Source organism: Pseudorca crassidens, chromosome 8 (assembly GCF_039906515.1).
Source record: "Pseudorca crassidens isolate mPseCra1 chromosome 8, mPseCra1.hap1, whole genome shotgun sequence".
NCBI lineage: Eukaryota > Metazoa > Chordata > Mammalia > Artiodactyla > Delphinidae > Pseudorca > Pseudorca crassidens.
Genome location: NC_090303.1, coordinates 4,441,460 through 4,461,813, shown reverse-complemented (window position 1 = coordinate 4,461,813; position 20,354 = coordinate 4,441,460).

The following is a 20,354-nucleotide window of genomic DNA, read 5'->3' as shown; positions in this document are numbered from 1 at the left end:
AACCCCCTCCCTCCAAAAAGGGAAAATAATTCAATATCCATGCACACTGTGCTTGTAGGTTTTGGGGTTTTTTGGGGGGGCACATTGCCAGCTGAGTTCCTCCAAGGACCTGGGTGGTACTCTTCTGTCCCTGCATCAACACCACAGCTTAGAGATGCCCACCTGCCAACTTGCCAGCAAGTCTACCCCTCACGTCCCCACATTCATGCTCACCATTTCAGGGGAGGCGACCTCTGTCCCAGTCCTGGGAAAGTGAACCCATGGGAACTGCCCTTCCTCCTGCTCCATCCCCTCCACTCACACCCCACCATGGACCTCTGCTAAACTCAGCTGTGTTGCATGAAATTGCCAATATTCAACTGTTTTTTATCCAGAAAAACAGCAATTTTGTGAAGTTGAACCTGACAGAAAATTTTCCGTTATTCCTGCCCCAATTCCCATCAGACACTCCGTGTTGGGTTGTCAGTCAATCTGATTGACACTAACATTTGTCCTTTGCTGTGAAATGTTTGCTTTGCTGATAACTCCTCAGCGCACAGCACAGCACAGAAAAGAGTGCTGAACCAAGACCAGATCAGGGAGTCACAGGAAGCAGGTGCAAGAACGGCCAGGAGTGTAGACAGAGGGCTGAAAGCGAGGGTGCTGTGCCCACATAGGACAGAAGGATGTGCTGCCTGTGAGATGAGTCTGTGCTGGACCACAGGTGAGGAGTTGTCAGGTGAAGAATGACAGAGGAATTAAGATGCTGGGATGAGGAATTTAGATGTGACAGATTTTTCAACACAGAGGAGAAATAAGGGAGAGGGCATTTCATTACATTTTGGTGCAAAGTTAATGAGACCAGAACAGGCTCCAGTTAAGAAAACATGACAAAATTGGGGTATAAAGGTTTGAGGGTCTGTATGAGGCTGGAGAGTGTGGGATTGGAGAAAGCTCGAATGAGTGATAAATCTCAGGAAAATCCACAGGAATTGTTGACTACTTGAAAATTACAGTGGAGGAACCAGGAAGAGAAAAACTAATCCAAGAAAGAGGAATTCTGGTGGAGCCACTGATATAAACACTGGTATAGCCACTGATATAACATTCTTACCCCAGTAAGAATGTTATTTTACAGGAGCTGATAAGCATTCTTGCTAAACCAGACGTGATGTCTGTACGTCAACTTGGCTACGTGCTGATCCCAGTTATTCCATCAAGCCTTCATCTAGGCATATCAGTGAAGGTATTTAGTAAATGTGATTAGTATCTATAATCAGCTGACTCTGTCTAAAGATTATCCTAGATAACCTGGGGGGAGACAGGGGCTTATCTAATCAGTTGAAAGGCTTTAAAGTGAAGAAATAAAGTTTCCTTATAGAAGAAGAAGAAATCCCACTTGTGGACTTTCCAGTCTGCCTTTCCTGAAGGTCCGTCATACAGACTTCAGACCTGCCTAGCCAGCGTCAGCCCTCAAGTAAGACTTCCAATATATCTATGTATCTATGTATCTATATCTGTCTCTCTATATCTATCTATCTATCATCTATATCTGTCTATCTATATCTATCATCTATCTATCTATCTATCTGTCTATATCTGTATCTCTCTATCATCTATACCTGTCTCTCTATGTCTATCTCTGTCTCTCTATGTCTATCTCTCAACCTATAATCTATCTGTATCCATCTATCTATCTGTCTAGCTAGCTAGCTAGCTAGCTAGCTAACTATCCTAGTTCTCTCTCTCTGATGGGACACTGACTGACATACCAGGTTCAATTATTTGGGACAAATTCAGGTCCTTTCCTCTTTCACAGAGAAAATACCACGTTGCTCCCCCTTCCGGCTTCCCTGGTGGTTCTCTGTGCGACTGTCCATGGAACCCCTTCCTATGCCCAAGGCTTCTGACAATCCCCATAGCTGTGAGCTCCTGGTGGAATTCCCTCCATTCTAATCCATGAAAATCACGTTGATGAGGTTGCTCTCGACCTTCATTTGTCATATGTATCACCAGGCAATCGGGCTCTGATCTCAGGAAACTCGTGATCAGCTTCACAGTGTGTGCTTCATTTTAGGCAAAGGCTGAATGACACTGCGTTTTGTCTCCATCCCCCATTAGAACACGGGAAGATGGGAAGAGTAACATTTTAATGGCTTGGAAACCATTCCCAACAGAATGATCTGAGAGAAAATTTTTCGAGGGTTACATCACTAAATGACCAAACAAAGACACAGTGTCTGGCTGCTGCCCACATGACTCCACCGTGAGCCTACTTTCACACCCATGTGGCAGCATCGGACACACCTCTTTTCTAAGTGGTAGAAGGAATATTAGCACAGAAATGAAAACCTCAACCTCAGAGCTAGGAAGCTAGCAAAGAAGCTTAAAAATGGAGTAAACCCTATTTCTGTGGTTTGTTCTTAATAATAATAATAATAGCTGAAACAGTTTGGGCGTTATGCACGTAACATGCATTACCTCATATGACCCTCCTAAGAGCCCAGCGGGACGAGTCTTATTATTATATGTCCTGGTTTTACACAGGGGGACACTGGAGGCTGAAAGAGACTTTGACCAGCTATGGAAGGGAGATGTGGGGATGTGTCCCAGGTGCAGGTCACTCTAAATTCCCTTCTCTTAGCTGTCAATCCTGATTAAGCAAAACTGCGTTAATTAAAGGCTGAAGTACAGAAAGTAGACCGTCAGCCAAGTACTGTCACATTTCTCCACGAATGATATGTATATCTGGGATTTTTAAAGTATCACCTTAAAGTTTTTAAAAAGCCCTTTTAGGTAAAGAGAAGTGATTTGAATGAAACATAATTTGGTTGTCTTTAAGGGTATTTACAAGGGTTTTGTTTCTTTAATGGGTTACATATTCTGCAGAGCTGTCTCCGGCTGACCCGACTTAGCAAAGAAGTCCCCATTTCCACAGAGCTGAATGAGAAAAGCTCATCTTTGGAGCCAGATTTGAGATTTGTTCTCCTGTCTTCTCCTTGGCTACCTTGTGAATAAGCCCTGTCTTTTCTGTAAACCTCGGATACCTCAGCATTTTGGCTTGCTGTGTTTCTGACAAAGGGAACCTGGCTCAGATAAATCACCCAGCAAAGAAAAATCCAACATAGCAGTCAGATTGTTACCAAAGTTATCTATGCTATGTGGCTGACAGGGTCTTGGTGCCCCAGCCGGGTGTCAGGTCTGAGCCTCTGAGGTGGGAGAGCCGAGTTCAGGACACTGGACCACCAGAGAGCTCATGGCCCCACGTAATATCAATCAGCGAGAGCTCTCCCAGAGGTCTCCATCTCAATGCTAAGACCCAGCTTCACTCAGTGACCAGCAAGCACCAGTGCTGGACACCCCAGGCTAAACAACTAGCAAGACAGGAACACAAACCCACCCATTAGCAGAGAGGCTGCCTAAAATCATACTAAGTTCACACACATCCCAAAACACACCACCAGATGCAGTCCTCCCCACCAGAAACACAAGATCCAGTCTCATCCACCAAAACACAGGCAGCAGTCCCTCCACCAGGAAGCCTACACAACCCACTAAACCAATCCCACCCACTGGGGGCAGACACCAAAAACAACGGGAACTATGTACCTGCAGCCTGCAAAAAGAAGACCCCAAACACAGTAAGTTAAGCAAAATCAGAAGACAGAGAAATATGCATCAGATGAAGGACAAAAGTAAAAACCCACCAGACCAAACAAATGAAGAGGAAATAGCCAGTCTACCTGAAAAAGAATTCAGAGTAATGATAGTAAAGATGATCCAAAATCTTGGACATAAAATAGAGAAAACACAAGAAATGTTTAACAAAGACCTAGAAGAACTAAAAACCAAACAAACAATGATGAACAACACAATAACTGAAATTAAAAATTATCTAGAAGGAATCAACAGCAGAATAACTGAGGCAGGAAAACAGGTAAGTGACTTGGAAGATAAAAGAATGGAAACAGAGCAGAATAAAGAATGAAAACAGTTGAGGATACTCTTAGAGACCTCTGGGACAACATTAAATGCACCAACATTTGAATTATAGGGGTCCCAGAAGAAGAAGAGAAAAAAAAAAAAAGGAGACTGAGAAAATATTTAAAGGGATTATAGTTGAAAACTTCCCTAATATGGAAAAGGAAATAGTCAAGTCCAGGAAGCACAGAGAGTCCCATGCAGGATAAATCCAAGGAGAAAAATGCCAAGAAACATGTTAATCAAACTACCAAAAATTAAATACAAAGAAAAGATATTAAAAGCAGCAAGGGAAAAACAACAAATAACATAGAAGGGAATCCCCATAAGGTTATCAGCTGATTTTTCAGCAGAAACTCTGCTAGACAGAAGGGAGTGGCAGGACATATTTAAAGTGATGAAAGGGAAAAATCTACAACCAAGATTACTCTACCCAGCAAGGATCTCATTCAGATTTGACAGAGAAATCAAAACCTTTACAGACAAGCAAAAGCTAAGAGAATTCAGCACCACCAAACCAGCTTTACAACAAATGCTAAAGGAACTTCTCTAGGCAGGAAACACAAGAGAAGGAAAAGACCTACAATAACAAACCCAAAACAATTAAGAAAATGATAATAGGAACATATATATCAATAATTACCTTAAATGTAAATGGATTAAATGCTCCAACCAAAAGACATAGACTGGCTGAATGGACACAAAAACAAGACCTATATATATGCTGTCTACAAGAGACCCACTTCTGACCTAGGGACACATACAGATGGAAAGTGAGGGGATGGAAAGAGATATTCCATGCAAATGGAAATCAAAAGAAAGCTGGAGTAGCAATTCTTATACCAGACAAAATAGGCTAAAATAAAGACTATTACAAGAGACAAAGAAGGACACTACATAATGATCAAGGGATCAATCCAAGAAGAAGATATAACAATTGTAAATATTTCAGAAACCAACATAGGAGCATCTCAATACATAAGGCAAATACTAACAGCCATAAAAGGGGAAATCGACAGTAACACAATCATAGTACGGGACTTTAACACCCCACTTTCAACAATGGACAGATCAACCAATATGAAAATAAATAAGAAAACACAAGCATTAAATGATACATTAAACAAGATGGACTTAATTGATATTTTAGGACATTCCATCCAAAAAACAATAGAATACACTTTCTTTTTAAGTGCTCATGGAATATTCTCCAGGATAGACCAAATCTTGGGTCACAAATTAAGCCTTGGTAAATTTAAGAAAATTGAAATTGTATCAAGTATCTTATCTGACCACAATACTATGAGACTAGATATAAATTACAGAAAAAATCTGTAAAAAATACAAACACATGGAGGCTGAAAAATACAATATTAAATAACCAAGAGATCACTGAAGAAATCAAAGAGGATATTAAAAATATCTAGAAACAAATGACAATGAAATCACGATGACCCAAAACCGATGGGATTCAGCAAAAGCAGTTCTAAGAGGGAAGTTTATAGCAATACAATCCTGCCTCAAGAAACAAGAAACATCTCAAATAAACAATCTAACCTTACACCTAAAGTAATTAGAGAAAGAAAAACAAAAAAATCCCAAAGTTAGCAGAAGGAAAGAAATCATAAATATCAGATCAGAAATAAATGAAAAAGAAATGAAGAGCAACGATCAATACAACTAAAAATCTGGTTCTTTGAGAAGATAAAAAAAATGATAAACCACTTGCCAGACTCATCAAGAAAAAAAGACAGAAGACTCAAATCAACAGAATTAGAAATGAAAGAGGAGGGCTTCCCTGGTGGCGCAGTGGTTTAGAGTCCGCCTGCCGATGCAGGGGACACGGGTTCGTGCCCCGGTCCGGGAAGATCCCACATGCCGCGGAGCGGCTGGGCCCGTGAGCCATGGCCACTGAGCCTGCGCGTCCGGAGCCTGTGCTCCGCAACGGGAGAGGCCACAACAGTGAGAGGCCCGCGTACCGCAGGAAAAAAAAAAAAAAGAAAAGAAATGAAAGAGGAGAAGTAACAACTGACACTGCACAAATACAAAGGATCATGAGAGATTACTACAGGCAACTATATGTGAATAAAACGGACAACCTGGAAGAAACGAACAAATTCTTAGAAAGCACAACCTTCTGAGACTGAACCAGGAAGAAATAGAAAATATAAACAGACAAATCATAAGCACTGTAATTGAAACTGTGATTAAAAATGTTCCAACAGGGACTTCCCTGGTGGTGCAGTGGTTGGGAGTCTGCCCGCCGATGCAGGGGACACGGGTTCGTGCCCCGGTCTGGGAAGATCCCACATGCCGTGGAGCGGCTGGGTCTGTGAGCCATGACCGCTGAGCCTGTGCGTCAGGAGCCTGTGCTCCGCAACAGGAGAGGCCACAACAGTGAGAGGCCCGCGTACTGCAAAAAAAAAAAAAAAATGTTCCAACAAACAAAAGCCCAGGACCAGATGGCTTCACAGGCGAATTCTATCAAACATTTAGAGAAGAACTAACACCTACCCTTCTCAAACTCTTCCAAAATATACCAGAGGGAAGAACACTCCCAAACACTTTGTACAAGGCCACCATCACCCTGATACCAAAACCAGACAAAGATGTCACAAAGAAAGAAAACTACAGGCAAATATCACTGATGAACATAGATGCAAAAATCCTCAACAAAATACTAACAAACAGAATCCAGCAGCACATTAAAAGGATCATACACCAGGATCAACTGGGGTTTATTCCAGGAATGCAAGGATTCTTCGATATATGCAAATCAATCAATGTGATACACCATATTAACCAACTGAAGGAGAAAAACCATATGATCATCTCAGTAGATGCAGAAAAAACTTTCAAAAAAATTCAACACCCATTTATGATAAAAACTTTCCACCAAGTAGGCTTAGAGGGAACTTACCTCAACATAATAAAGGCCATATATGACAAACTCACAGCCAACATCATTCTCAATGGTGAAAAACTGAAACCATTTCCACTAAGATCTAGAACAAGACAAGGTTGTCCGCTCTCACCACTATTATTTAACATAGTTTTGGAAGTTTTAGCCACAGCAATCAGAGACGAAAAAGAAATAAAAGGAATCCACATCAGAAAGGATGTAAAACTGTCACTGTTGGCAGATGACCTGATACTATACATACAGATACCTAAAGATGCTACCAGAAAACTACTAGAGCTAGTCAGTGAATTTGGTAAAGTAGCAGGATACAAAATTAATGCACAGAAATCTCTTGCATTCCTATACACTAATGATGAAAGATCTGAAAGAGAAATTAAGGAAACACTCCCATGTACCACTGCAACAACAACAACAAAAATACCTAGGCATAAACCTAACTAAGGAGACAAAAGACTTGTATGCAGAAAACTATAAAACACTGATGAAAGAAATTAAAGATGATGCAAACAGATGGAGAGATATACCATGTTCTTAGATTGGAAGAATCAACATTGTGAAAATGACTATACTACCCAAAGCAATCTACAGATTCAATGCAATCCCTATTAAACTACCAATGACATTTTTCACAGACCTAAAACAAAAAATTTCACAATTTGTATGGAAACACAAAAGACCCCGAATAGCCAAAGCAATCTTGAAAAAGAAAAACCGAGCTGGAGGAATCAGGCTCCCTGACTTCAGCCTATACTACAAAGCAACAGTAATCAAGACAGTATGGTACTGGCACAAAAACAGAAATATAGATCAATGGAACAGGATAGAAAGCCCAGAGTTAAACCCAGGAACCTATGGTCACCTTATCTGTGATAAAGGAGGCAAGAATATGCAATGGAGAAAAGACAGCTTCTTCAATACATGGTGCTAGGAAACTGCACAGCTACATATAAAAGAATGAAATTAGAACACTCCTTAACACCATACAGAGCAATAAACTCAAAATGGATTAGAGACGTAAATGTAAGACCAGACACTATAAAACTCTTAGAAGAAAACATAGGCAGAACACTCTATAACATAAATCACAGCAAGATCCTTTTTGACCCATCTCCTAGAGAAATGGAAATAAAAACAAAAATAAACAAATGGGTCCTAATGAAACTTAAAAGCTTTTGCACAGCAAAAGAAACAGTAAACAAGATGAAAAGACAACCCTCAGAACGGGAGAAAATATTTGCAAACAAAGCAACTGACAAAGGATTAATCTTCAAAATATGCAAGCAGCTCCTGCAGCTCAACATGAAAAAAACAAACAACCCAATCCAACAATGGGCAGAAGACCTACATAGACATTTCTCCAAAGAAGATATATGGATGGCCAACAAACACATGAAAGGATGCTCAACATCACTAATTATTAGAGAAATGCAAATCAAAACTACATTGAGGTATCATCTCACACAGGTCAGAATGGCCGTCATCAAAAAATCTACAAACAATAAGTGCTGGAGAGGGTGTGGAGAAAAGGAACCCTCTTGCACTGTTAGTGGGAAAGTAAATTGATAGTCACTATGGAGAACAGTATGGAGGTTCTTTAAAAAGCTAAAAATAGAACTACCATATGAGCCAGCAATCCCACTATTGGGCATATACCCTGAGAAAACCATAGTTCAAAAAGAGTCATGTACCACCACAATGTTCATTGCAGCTCTTATTTACAATAGCCAGGACATGGAATCAACCTAAATGTCCATCGACGGATGAATGGATAAAGCAGATGTGGCACATGTATACAATGGAATATTACTCAGCCATAAAAAGAAACGAAATTCAGTTATTTCTAGTGAGGTGGTTGGATCTAGTGACTGTCATACAGAGTGAAGTAAGTCAGAAAGAGAAAAACAAATACTGAATGCTAACACATATATATGGAATCTAAAAAAAAGAAAAATCGTTCTGAAGAACCTGGGAGCAGGACAGGAATAAAGACACAGTCATAGATAATTGACTTGAGGACATGGGGAGTGGGAAGGCTAAGCTGAGATGAAGTGAGAGAGTGCCATGAACATATAGACACTACCAAATGTAGAATAGATCGCTAGTGGGAAGCAGCCGCATAGCACAGGGAGATCAGCTCGGTGCTTTGTGACCACCTAGAGGGGTGGGATAGGGAGGGTGGGAGGGAGGGAGATGCAAGAGGGAGGGGATATGGGGATATATGTATATGTATAGCTGATTCACTTTGTTATACATCAGCAACTAACACAACAATGTAAAGCAATTATACTTTAATAAAGATTTTTAAAAAAAGAAAGAAAGAAAGAAAAGAAAGAAAGAAAGAAAGAAAGAAAGAAAGAAAGAAAGAAAGAAAGAAAGAAAGAAAGAAAGAAAGAAAGAAAAAGAAAGAAAGAAAGGAAAGAAAGCAAGCTTGTCTTTGGCCCCATCTGCTTCCACCCCTTCCTCCTGCCACCTGGAGCGTCCCTCCTGCCCATCCTCAGGGTGTGGGGAGGGTGAAACAATTAACAACAAGGTGGCTGATGGGGGCTCCAAATGGACTCCACCTTCTGGGTGCAGGAGCGCTGGACCACAGACAGCTGGCAAATGTCCCTAACCCCCCAGGGACCTGGCAGTGAAGTCACTGTTTGAAACACACAAATGCACAAGCCCCTTCTGGAATAACCTGTGGCTTCAGCCAATTTCACATCTGTCACTCACGTCTTTTACAAGACAATTTTGTATCTCGTTCTGGATGGCTCCATTAGATTCACTTCTCCTCACATACTCTAAGCCCAGTTACACCAAATGTGTTGCTGTTCCCTGACACTGCAGTGCTGCTTCACGCCCACGTGCCTTTGCCGTCCCCTCTGCAGAGACTAGCCATCCCTCTTCATCTCTGGCTCCTCCCTCAGGGCCCTGGGAAATGGCCGACCCAGTAGATGCTGGCAAGAACGTATTGTCCGCTAGTAGGGAGTGGGAGAAAGGTTCAAAGTACCCACAGTGACTCCATAACATATTTATTATTAATTTCCAAATTATGTGGGTCCGACGGGCAATGTGGGATATTTTGTCCCACGTTGGAAGAGAAAGTGGATTTAGACCCATGCATCATGGAACCCAGGGTCTTCGAGGTCAGACACCAGCACTAGAGAGATGGAGGTCTGGCCCCATGGGGCCCGGGATGCATGAGCTTCTGCACTGCAAACTCAAGCTCACACAACCTGTCACCTGCACCTGCACCTGCCCCTCTGCCTCAGTCCCCATCGCATCTGGGGTACCTGGGAACGACTGCCATGCACACATGCTCAAATAGCATGGAGCCTCAGCCTCAAACACGCGTTTAGACACAAACAGTCATCCTAGAAACTCTTCATCCCAAAAGCCACACCTTGCCAACGGGGTTGGAGAAGCCAGGCCAGCCGGGACTTGGAACCCACGTCACCACGCTCACTGTCACTGGTGCTGAAGTCCGCGCTGGTCCATTTTAAATGAGGAAGCAAGAGGGGAAAGAGAAGAACCCACAGGTTGGAGTTTATAGCGTTTCTGAAACCATGGCAACCGAGGTGATATTTGTCTTTTCTTGTTATATGATGCAACTGATGGGGGCATATGTGATATAATTTAAAAGGGAACCCAAAAATTGGCAGTGGGGGAGGTTTAAGGCAGAATCTGTTCCCACCCTCATACCTGCTGAGTCTGAACACACCAAGGACAATGGCTGGACCATAAATAAAAATAGAACTCTGACCCACGACCTGTGAGATGAATATTCAAAGTGTTCGGAAACTTTCAGAGCAATGATGTTGTATCTCTTCTAATTATAGCCATTGAAACCTAACTTTATGTCTATTGAATCTAATAATAAAAATTGGGGGTTTATTGTTTGTATGTCTTTTTTCTTTCTTTTTTCATAAATTCATTTCTATTGTATCTATGAAAATGTTGGGCTGCAATGGATCAAAAAAATTAAAAGAAAATGAAAACTGATCTTCACTACAGAGAGATAGAGACTCACTGTTCTATCCTGCTCTATTCCCTTTCAGCGGTGAATAAATAAACAAATGTTAATTGAATGTGAGAATAAATCATTATTTATTCAATCCACATGAGGTCAGTGTGATTTTGAGAGGTGACGATTCCTATTCCAAGTTTCCCAAGGGAACCCAAGCCCTCTGTGCTATAGGTTTTTGAGCCATAAGAGCGATGCTCTTAAGAGCTAGAAAGTGCGTCACATTAAAACCTAAACCAAAAGCAAATTGGCCTGCACACGACAGCAGTAAATAGCAGTAAATTACTTACTGAACAAGTGAGATTTGAATGACATTTCTTTTTTGTTTGAGTATATCTCTTTTTTTTAATGTTACCTTTTAGTTGACAATGCTTCCTGTGTAATATAATATACCAAATATACCAAATAGGCATCATTAAGTCTCTCTCTTTGAGATGCTTCAGGACAATATCACTTCATTTTCCCTTAACAAAATCCATTTCCTTTCTTCATAACTTTTTTGTTTTTTACATCTTTATTGGACTATAATTATTTTACAACGGTGTGTTAGTTTCTGTTTTATAACAAAGTGAATCAGTTATACATATACATACACACGTTCCTGGGAATAAAATAGTAACAGAAATACAGAGAAATCAAAGGTATTAGTATTTTGTTAGGTATTAGACTATTTGTAATTCAAAACAACTGTTTTAAAGGACAGCATCTAGTTTTCATACTCTAGAATCCACCGGGGCCACTCTCCATGGATGTGGGAAACATTTCCTCAGGATCCATCTTATTCAAAGGGCTGGTTTGGCAAGTAAATACGTCTAGAAACAGCCTTGGAAAGTCCCATTCCTGCACCTGCCAAAGTGCACACTTTTATCAATCTCAGGTCGAATTTCAGAAGTTGCTTCACTGTTATTCCCATAGACAACAAAACATTGACAAAAATAGTCATGATAATTAGCATTATTGTGAGAAACACTCTGCCCCAAACCAACACTGTCCAAGTATCCTACTGGATAAAAGTACAATAGACCCTTGTTCGTGTGCCCTGATCACCTGTTCAGTCACGAAGAAAACAACACTCGTGACCCTAAACCAGTGGTTCTTGACCATTCATCCACTTTGGCACATGTGACTGATGGGGCTTCCTTATGGGACACAGTCCCTGGGGCAATATGACATTAACCACATTCCAGAGACGGCAGCCGTAACTCAAGAACATGTAACAGGATGCAGGTCCATGACGGGTTGCTGTGAAAGGGCTAAATATTAGTACATCCCCTGCAGACTTTGTTACATCACCAGTAGCAAACTTTGACACCCCTCACAGATGGGGTACAGCCCACCAGCATGTCACAGCTCTGGGCTGGAAACCTTATCTACAATCACGGTGGCATATTTCATCAGGCCCTGGGGGTGAGCAGAGCAATGGAGCCATACTCACCCAAGCATTCACTTCGTAAACACATACTCCATTGAGAAAGCCATTAGGACACAGAAGTCGGATAAACCTAGGAACTCTGTCCTCGAGCAGCTCATAGCCAGTGGGAAAGCCTGCTAAGGATGCCACTGACACCTGTGGGTGCAGAAGTGATGAAGGATGAAGACGTGGGATGCAGGGGTCTTTGGAGACAAGCATCTCAGCTGTGATGTTTGGCACTTGGAAGCAGAATGTGATTGGAAAGTCTGGCCATGCCACACATGATCATTTTCTTAGTTTCATTTTAATTATATATGTACCCTTCAACCCCTAAAGCACAGAGGATCTAATTAAGGTCTTTAAAGGATATCTGGGATTTGTTTAATCAAGCATTGTAAGACACGCAGATATGGAAATGACTGCCACACGGGAAGAAGTCTGTACTCACAGTTCCCTAGAAGCAGGAGCGTCCAGAGACGCGCCAGGATTAGGCAGGAGGTGGCGGGGGTGGGGGAGGAAGACGGGCGAGAGCCTTGATGGTGAAGGAGCAGAAACAGGGCCAGCAGGTTTAGAGCTAGCTAGTTGGAATCATTTCACTGTCGTGCCCTTGGGCCTGGGATGAATAGGGCAGGTGTGTAGAGGCCCAGCCCAGCGTGTGAGAGCCCGGTAAAGAAGGTGTTCTGGATGGGTTGGCTGGCATATGGGAAATGTGTTTGGAGACAAGTCCTTCACTACCTCTAGGAACTGGCTGCCCTGGGAGAGGCAGGGCCTCCAGGTTCAGCAAGGCCCCAGACGTCAAAGCATCAAAAATACAGGAAACAAAAAAACATCATGAATATCAGAGGCAAGTGCCCCTCAGCACCGTGTCACGGTTACTCCCCTGCCCGCCTGAATCACAGGAAACCTGCAAGTTGGAAAACTCACAAAAGCCTTTGGCCACCTTGGAGGACACACACGTACACAGTGTCCTACATATCGGATCCCATCAGACACTGTGAGGTCCTAAATGTGAGACCAGAGAACGTATTCTTTCAGCTAAGCTCGGCAGGAACTAAAGGGTAAACTTGGAAAGCTAACCCCCCCAAGCATCGCCCCTGGAAATGTTGAGGGGATTTGGGAGGGAGCTTCATCTCCTGGCAGCAGACTCCCAAGCCTCATTCCCCACTAACTCCCCCTCTTCGCTGACATATCAGCACCACCCATCCGCCTTGTCGAAGGCCACGTGGGCCCTCCACTCTGCTAGAAACGTTCTGTGTACTCTGGCATCTGACCCTCACAGCCCCTCGGGAGGGAGGAATTGCGCTTACTTCCAGAGGAGGAAAATGAGAGTAAAAGGCTTAAATAACATACCCGAAGCCACACAGCTGGGAGTTAGTGCAGCCAGCTCGTCGCGACTGTCTGACTCCCACTGTCCTCCCTCCCAGCCTCTCACCACCATCCCAGGTGGCCGCCTCTGAGCAAGCCGAGGCGGTTCCCCCGGGCGTCTTCCCGGTCCCTTGTGATGCCTCGTGGTCTCCGAAATGGAAAAGAAGCATTGAAATCTGCCCCACTGGGGGCTCAGCCAGCTCAGCCCACAGAGCTGCCCTGTTCTGTCTGAGCCATTTTCCTGCAGGATCATTGAGAGAGCTCATCTCGGGCTGACGGTAAAGGAGCATTTACTTGGCATGTCCCAGGCAATGGACTCTAAGCGATTATAATCAGCTCATCTTTACAATAATGCTGGAAGATCTAACCTCTGAGAAGTCACCCTTCTTCTGCCCGCACTCTCTACCTACAATCAAGGCTTGCTCCTTGACAATTTCGGCCCCACTCCTATTTGAGGAAGGATGGTAATAGTTCTTTAAGTCATTTATGTGCGCCAGGAGCTTTACACACCCGTGGGGGAGGGAAAATAATTTCCCCTCTACCCTTCTAGGTTCTCAGCTGAGAGCCTCCTGTCATAAAAGGCAGAGTGACTGGAGAAAACGAACAGAAGTTTACCAATACGTATACCTCCTTTGTACACAGAAGATACCTAGGAAGACTGAATAACTCCCAGAAATGTCCCACACCATCACCTTAAATGCCATCTGCAGCTAAAGACAAAAGAAGATATTGGGGGTGGGGTGTGGCCAGTTACAAGTGACCAGGAGAACACAGTGAACAAGGATGAGGATGCGATGCAGCAGGTTTGAGACTTGCCTCCTCTACTGATGAGAGTTTCTAGAGATTTTGTTGTCCTTTTCTTCCTGGTCCAGAGGGGAGATACCCTTACAGGAGGAGATTTCCTTTACAAAGGTAAAAGTCTCCTTTAGAAGGGTGACTTCTACTTGGTTTTCATAGACTGTCCTATGTCCACTGTTTCCTAAAAATAATATTCTAAAGATAATCCTTACACCAAAGAGGCGTAATATTTTGGGGTGCATGTTCGGCTCTCCTTCCCACACCGTCTCCTTAGTGCCCACCTCAGATCCATGAAGATGGCCCAGATGAGAGTGGCTAAGATGCTTGCCTGGGGTCATGTGGCCCATAAGGGTTACACGCTGGATTCTCACCCAGAAGGATCGGGTTAGAAAAACCCAATCTCTCCATGCACAATATCCTAGGCTTTGGCAGAAGGCAAACCCAGCTGCCTGGAGCCCCACCACTGGTCCTTCTCGACTTCTGCTGCCAGTTGCCCCATGGGTCCCAGACAGGCTGTGGAGAGACCCCAGCCGGCTTTCTCACCCCCACTTCTGGAGCTAGACAATAGCCCTCCGCAGAGGCCCAGAGGTAGAGCCTCTTCCCTCAGCATTCCTGCCTCACACCTGCTTAAGGGAGGATTTTCTCAACTTCCAGACGAGGAAGGTACTGGTGTCACCAACATTTCTGCTGGAAACAGTGTCCTGGAAGCCTGGGTGGGGACCAGGGAGAAGGGAGTGGCCGAGGTTGGTGGGGAGGGAGATGAACGAGCCAGTAACGTGATGCCCCCTCAGAATGTTCCTCCTGAAATAGCAGTTTAGTATGGAGGTGAAGAAAATGTGACTTTATGTAAATAAGATTTCTGACTTACTCACCCTGCAGAGCGTGGAGTCCCTCTCCTGTGCAGCCTCTCTCCCGACGCTGGCATGTGCCTTCCACCCTTTTATATGCTCCTGCCTAAGTCCCAGAGGAAGCAGATGCTTGTGGGTTTGAGATCGCGATTAGGAGAGGCCAGCGCCGGAGGACAGACAGGAGATGCATTCCCAGACTGGCCACGACCTGGCCTCAAGGGCAATGGCTCACTCGGTGTCCAGACGGTCCTCAGAGTGGCAGCGGGGAACACCGGGTCTCAGGAGCATCCATCTGGGGGGGGTAGAATTGGCTGCCAGCACCCGTCCCCAGTGGCTCAAACATTCTTCTGATGGGAGTCAGTATCCCAGTCACCTTCCTCCCCAGAGCTGGGGTTTGGCAGCCGCCCGAGTTTGTAACCGTCACCCTGGGGAGCAACTCCACAGAGATGGTCAGTTCGTGTTTCCTGGTGAGTCCACTGAAGCCAAAAATGGCCCTTTTCCAACTGCCATGGGCTCCTTCCTGTGTCCTGTCCCCAGGCATGTCCACACTCGAACCAGGATCTCCAACCGGGCAGACGTCTAGAGGGGCAGGAAGCACAGACTCCCAGGGGTGCCTGGAAGATACCATGAAAGGGTTAATCATGCCTCCCCCTCACTTCCTTCCCAGATGTGCACGTTCTCACCCTATAGACCAGCCGTCGGTGAACACATCGATGTATCAGTGTTGCATGAAAGAAGCTTCACGCATCAGTCTTGTGTGAAAGCACCCCATTCAGTCAGGGCCCCGTCCCTCAGCTGAACTTGTCACAGGCCATTCCACGGTCCCATCCGGCCGGACGCTTCCGGGTGGAGGGTCCAGGGTAAGATCATGGATCGTGGCTATTGCAAACTGTGGCCTTTCTTTTGCCATGAAATGGGCGCCTTGGGGTATTTGTCCTGCAGGGATTCCCTAACCAAGTAAACGGGATGGTTTCAAACAACAGAATTTTATTCACTCTCCGATCTGGAGGTGAAAAGTCCGAAACACAGATACCAACAGGCTGACTCTTTCGGGAAGGTCTGGGGGAGAATCTGCTCCTAGCCGCTCTCCCCGCTGCTGGCGGCTGCCAGCCACCCTGCTGCTGCCAGGCGTGGCTACCTACCCCCGCGGCCTCTGCCACTGTCCTCACGTGGCATCTCCCCACACTCCCCGACTGTGTCTGAGCCTCTCCTCTTCTTACAAAGACACTTGTCACATTGGATTAAGGCCCACCCTGCTCTAGGGTGACCTTTTAGCTTGATTATGTCTGCAAAGATCCTTTTCCAAATAAGGTCACATTCAGACGCTGGGGTCAGGCCTTCAACGTATGTGTCAGGGGGACACAATTCCACTGTGGCGCTGGGCACAGGATGTCCTGTCGAACTGTAGACAGAGACGCTCTGTAGGTCTTGTATCGGGGGTGCCAGTGGGGACACGGGGACGGGGGTCAGACTCACGTTCACTGCAGCGACACATTGATCGTCCCTCCCGGGTAGGAGGTGGCCATGTCTCTGACCCTTTATACTTAATACCTCCTGATCAATATTTGAAATATACGTTGACTTGATCAACTGTGCACTAATGATCATTACGAGGCTTATGTCTTCAAGCCAGAAGAAATGTTCTTTGTAAACATTTGTTTATCAAAAATGTTTACATTTCAATTATAGACATTCCAAATGCTAAAGAAGAGCTTGCAATGTCCGTTGGCTTTTTCATAGATAATGGTCAGTATCAGATCATCTGTGTATTTATAGTCCATGGTTACATTTTTTAAAGTGATGAAACAATTGTAATCTAAAATGTCTGTGTTCGCGTATTGATATCAGCAACGTCCTGGGCAACAGTTGAAACTTTTATGAAGACCTGCAGACAGATGTCAACTTAACAGTGCACGAGGAAGAGACACAGTTTTTCAAGTTCATCTTGGGGGTAGATAGGTGTGAGGACCCTGTCCTAGGGGGGCCCGGAGATGGCGGGGGAGGGGAGGCAGAGTCTAGCTGGCTTCCCCCTGCTCCTCCCGGGTCTCCCGGCGGGAGTGGGGACTCAGAGGGGGTGGGGCAATGGGGTGACGGTGCCTGTCTCTCAGGCTGGGGGCAAAGGCAGATGAGAGGGGCAGATCTCCACCCTCTGATCCCCCAAAGGCGTATGGGCAGAGAAGAGAGTTCCTGAAAGCAGCAGGCAGACCAACAGGGAGCTGCCTCCTCCCAACAGGCACTTGCAACCTACCCCTCCCCATTGCACACCCTCCCACCATGCCCCCAGGCTCAGCTCATCCTTTGTCTCAGGTTCCCCAAGGGTTTCAGTGACCCGCACACCCGCAGGAGGAAGCCTACACCCCTTTATTGAAACTCAAGGTCACTGCAGGCAGGCTGCTCATCTCCCATCAGTCGCACTGTTGGCCGGCCAGCCTCCCCAGCCCCAGACCCCCGCATCTCCTGTCCCCCAACCCACCCTGCCTCATGCAGCGGGGAACACCCTCCCTGGGCCACATGCTCCCCACAGGGCTCAGTTCAAGCACCCTCTATTCCCGGAAGTTGTCTGGATCCCTGGAGAACAAGAGTTCAGAGTCAGAACACACAGAGTCTTAAAAGTGCCGGCCCTGAAGGAGCGGGGAAGGTGGGGACTGTCACTCGAGGGGGGGCCAGGGGGAGGGGGCAGGTGCCCAAGAGGCACCTGGCACTCCGTGCGGGGAGGGGGGGCTTAGGCTACGTCTTCTCCTTTAAACCTTAAAAACCCCATTGCTCCAACCAGCATCAACTTTCATATCTTCCCCGACGTCCGGCAAACTTCCTGAGAGCACATAGAGCTGCAGAACCGCAGAGATGGATACGGCGCAGCCTCTGTCCTAAAGAGCCCGTGCCAAATAAGGGAGATAGATCACCAGACACAGTCTCTCCTGTCTGCACCCACTGCTCTTGGGGCAAAGGTGAGTGACAGAGAGCCCTGTGGCCACTTCTTCCCCTGCCAAAGTGACTCCTGGGCGGAGGTAGCAGAAGCCAGGCAGTGACTGCATTTGAGCTTCAGTGCAGTCTGGATCCCCGCGTCCCCGGCCATCATCAGAACAGGAGCCGTGTCCTGTCCATCATTTTGATGTTTGTTGACAGCCGACTGGTGAAACACACCCAGGAAGGTACGTGAATGGGGTGAAGGAGCAGAGAGCGTGGCTGGGGGCTTCTCTGTAAGCAAAACACATAGAATGTCCATTGGTTCCTCAGATGGGGAAACTGAGACCATCCTTCTTTTTTTTTTTTTTTTTTTTGTGGTACGCGGGCCTCTCACTGTTGTTGCCTCTCCCGTTGCGGAGCACAGCCTCCGGACGCACAGGCTCAGCCGCCATGGCTCACGGGCCCAGCCGCTCCGCAGCATGTGGGATCTTCCTGGACCGGGGCACGAACCCGTGTCCCCTGCATCGGCAGGCAGACTCCCAACCACTGCGCCACCAGGGAAGCCCGAGACCATCCTTCTTAAGTGACCCAATATTAAGTTGAATGTGATGAAGCTTTGATTTAAAAAAAACTTGAGAGTAAATACACCAGATCGGTCAAGGCCGCGGGATTATTTTATGGCTGCTTCCTTACTTTTCTTTCAAATTTAAACATAGTGTTTAATGGAATATTTTTTAAGAGAAATAATGGAGGCTACATAGGAACAGGACTATTACTACAAAGGGAGCGATGAAGGTGATCACTAGGTAACCCCCTCTCTGGCCCATCCCCACGTGCTGCGGCTCCTGACACCCTCAGCCCCTGCCCCTCCATCACCAGACGGGACCCCTGGAACCCTCCTGGGCGTTCAGCCTCCATCAGCCAGGGGGCACCCCAGAGGGCTTGTCCCTGTGCATGACTCAGAGTCTCTGCCAGGCCAGTCCAGCCCCTGGGGAAAGCTGCCTCTTCAAGAATGATTCTCCAGCACCCCACGAGGTGCTGGCGACTCACCTCATCCCGCCCAGACCCTCCCAGTCCCCCTGCAGCCTGCAAGCTCTCTCCCTCCCTCCTTCCCACCCGAAGGCAGCATCCCCTTTCCCTTAACCTCTGGAGCTACCTGCACTCAGGCTGGGGGGCTCACCCTGCTCAGTGGAGAGTCACCCACCCAGCCACAGCTCTGTGTCCTTCTAGCCCACTTCCTGCCCGAACCTGGGTGGGCAGGTCACAGCTGTGCCATTCCCAAGACTAAGGTCCACAGAGGGAGCTGGGAGTCACCCCTGCTTTCTCCCAGCCTGCTGACAGGTCATAAAGGCAACGCCTCACCTGCTCCCTGTTAATAGTTCTCTGATTTATTAATCCCTGTAGGGAAAGAGGGAGGGGCTGGCTTCCCCGGAGCTTGGCCGCGTCCACCCACAGGGCTGCATCTCCGCCCGCTGAATAACACACACCCGTCTCAGTCCTTGGACCCTGCTATGACCTCTGTTCCTCCACCTTGGAAACCCAGTCCCAAAGCTGCCCACCTCTCACTACTTCCTGCCCAGCTCAGAGGACCTCCCTTCACCCCCATCTCTCCCCCATGTCTCCATCCTCCGGGCTCCACTTCTCCCATCGTTTGCTGTCTTGACCTGCATCCTCTCCAGAACCTTGGATTCCCTCAAACACACACCCAAGCCTCACCCTTCCGGATGTGTGGACAAGGGTGCCACCCCTGCCCTCAGCCGCGTCCCCGCCCATGTAAGCACGTCCCCCGCACTGGACTCTGGTTGATTCTCAGCCCTCCCTGTGCTGGACCTCAGTCTCTTACTGTCGGGGTGGAGGTCAGCCCCCTCTCAGTTCCCACGACAGCATCTACCAGACTTGGCCAAAGTTTTCAAATGTGCCCTTCCTCCACCTTCTTCCCTCCCCACCGAGGACCCCGCTCCAACTTAACGAGAGAGTAGAGGCCACTCCTGCAAAGCCCTGGACCCTCACCCTCTCCCTCCACCCTCCCCTCCTTCTATTTCAAAGACACAGGATGTCCTCCCCGTTCAGTTGGGACCCACAACCCTGCTTCGCAGACCCTGGCTCCCTTCCCCTTTTCTTTGCTTTTCACCTTCA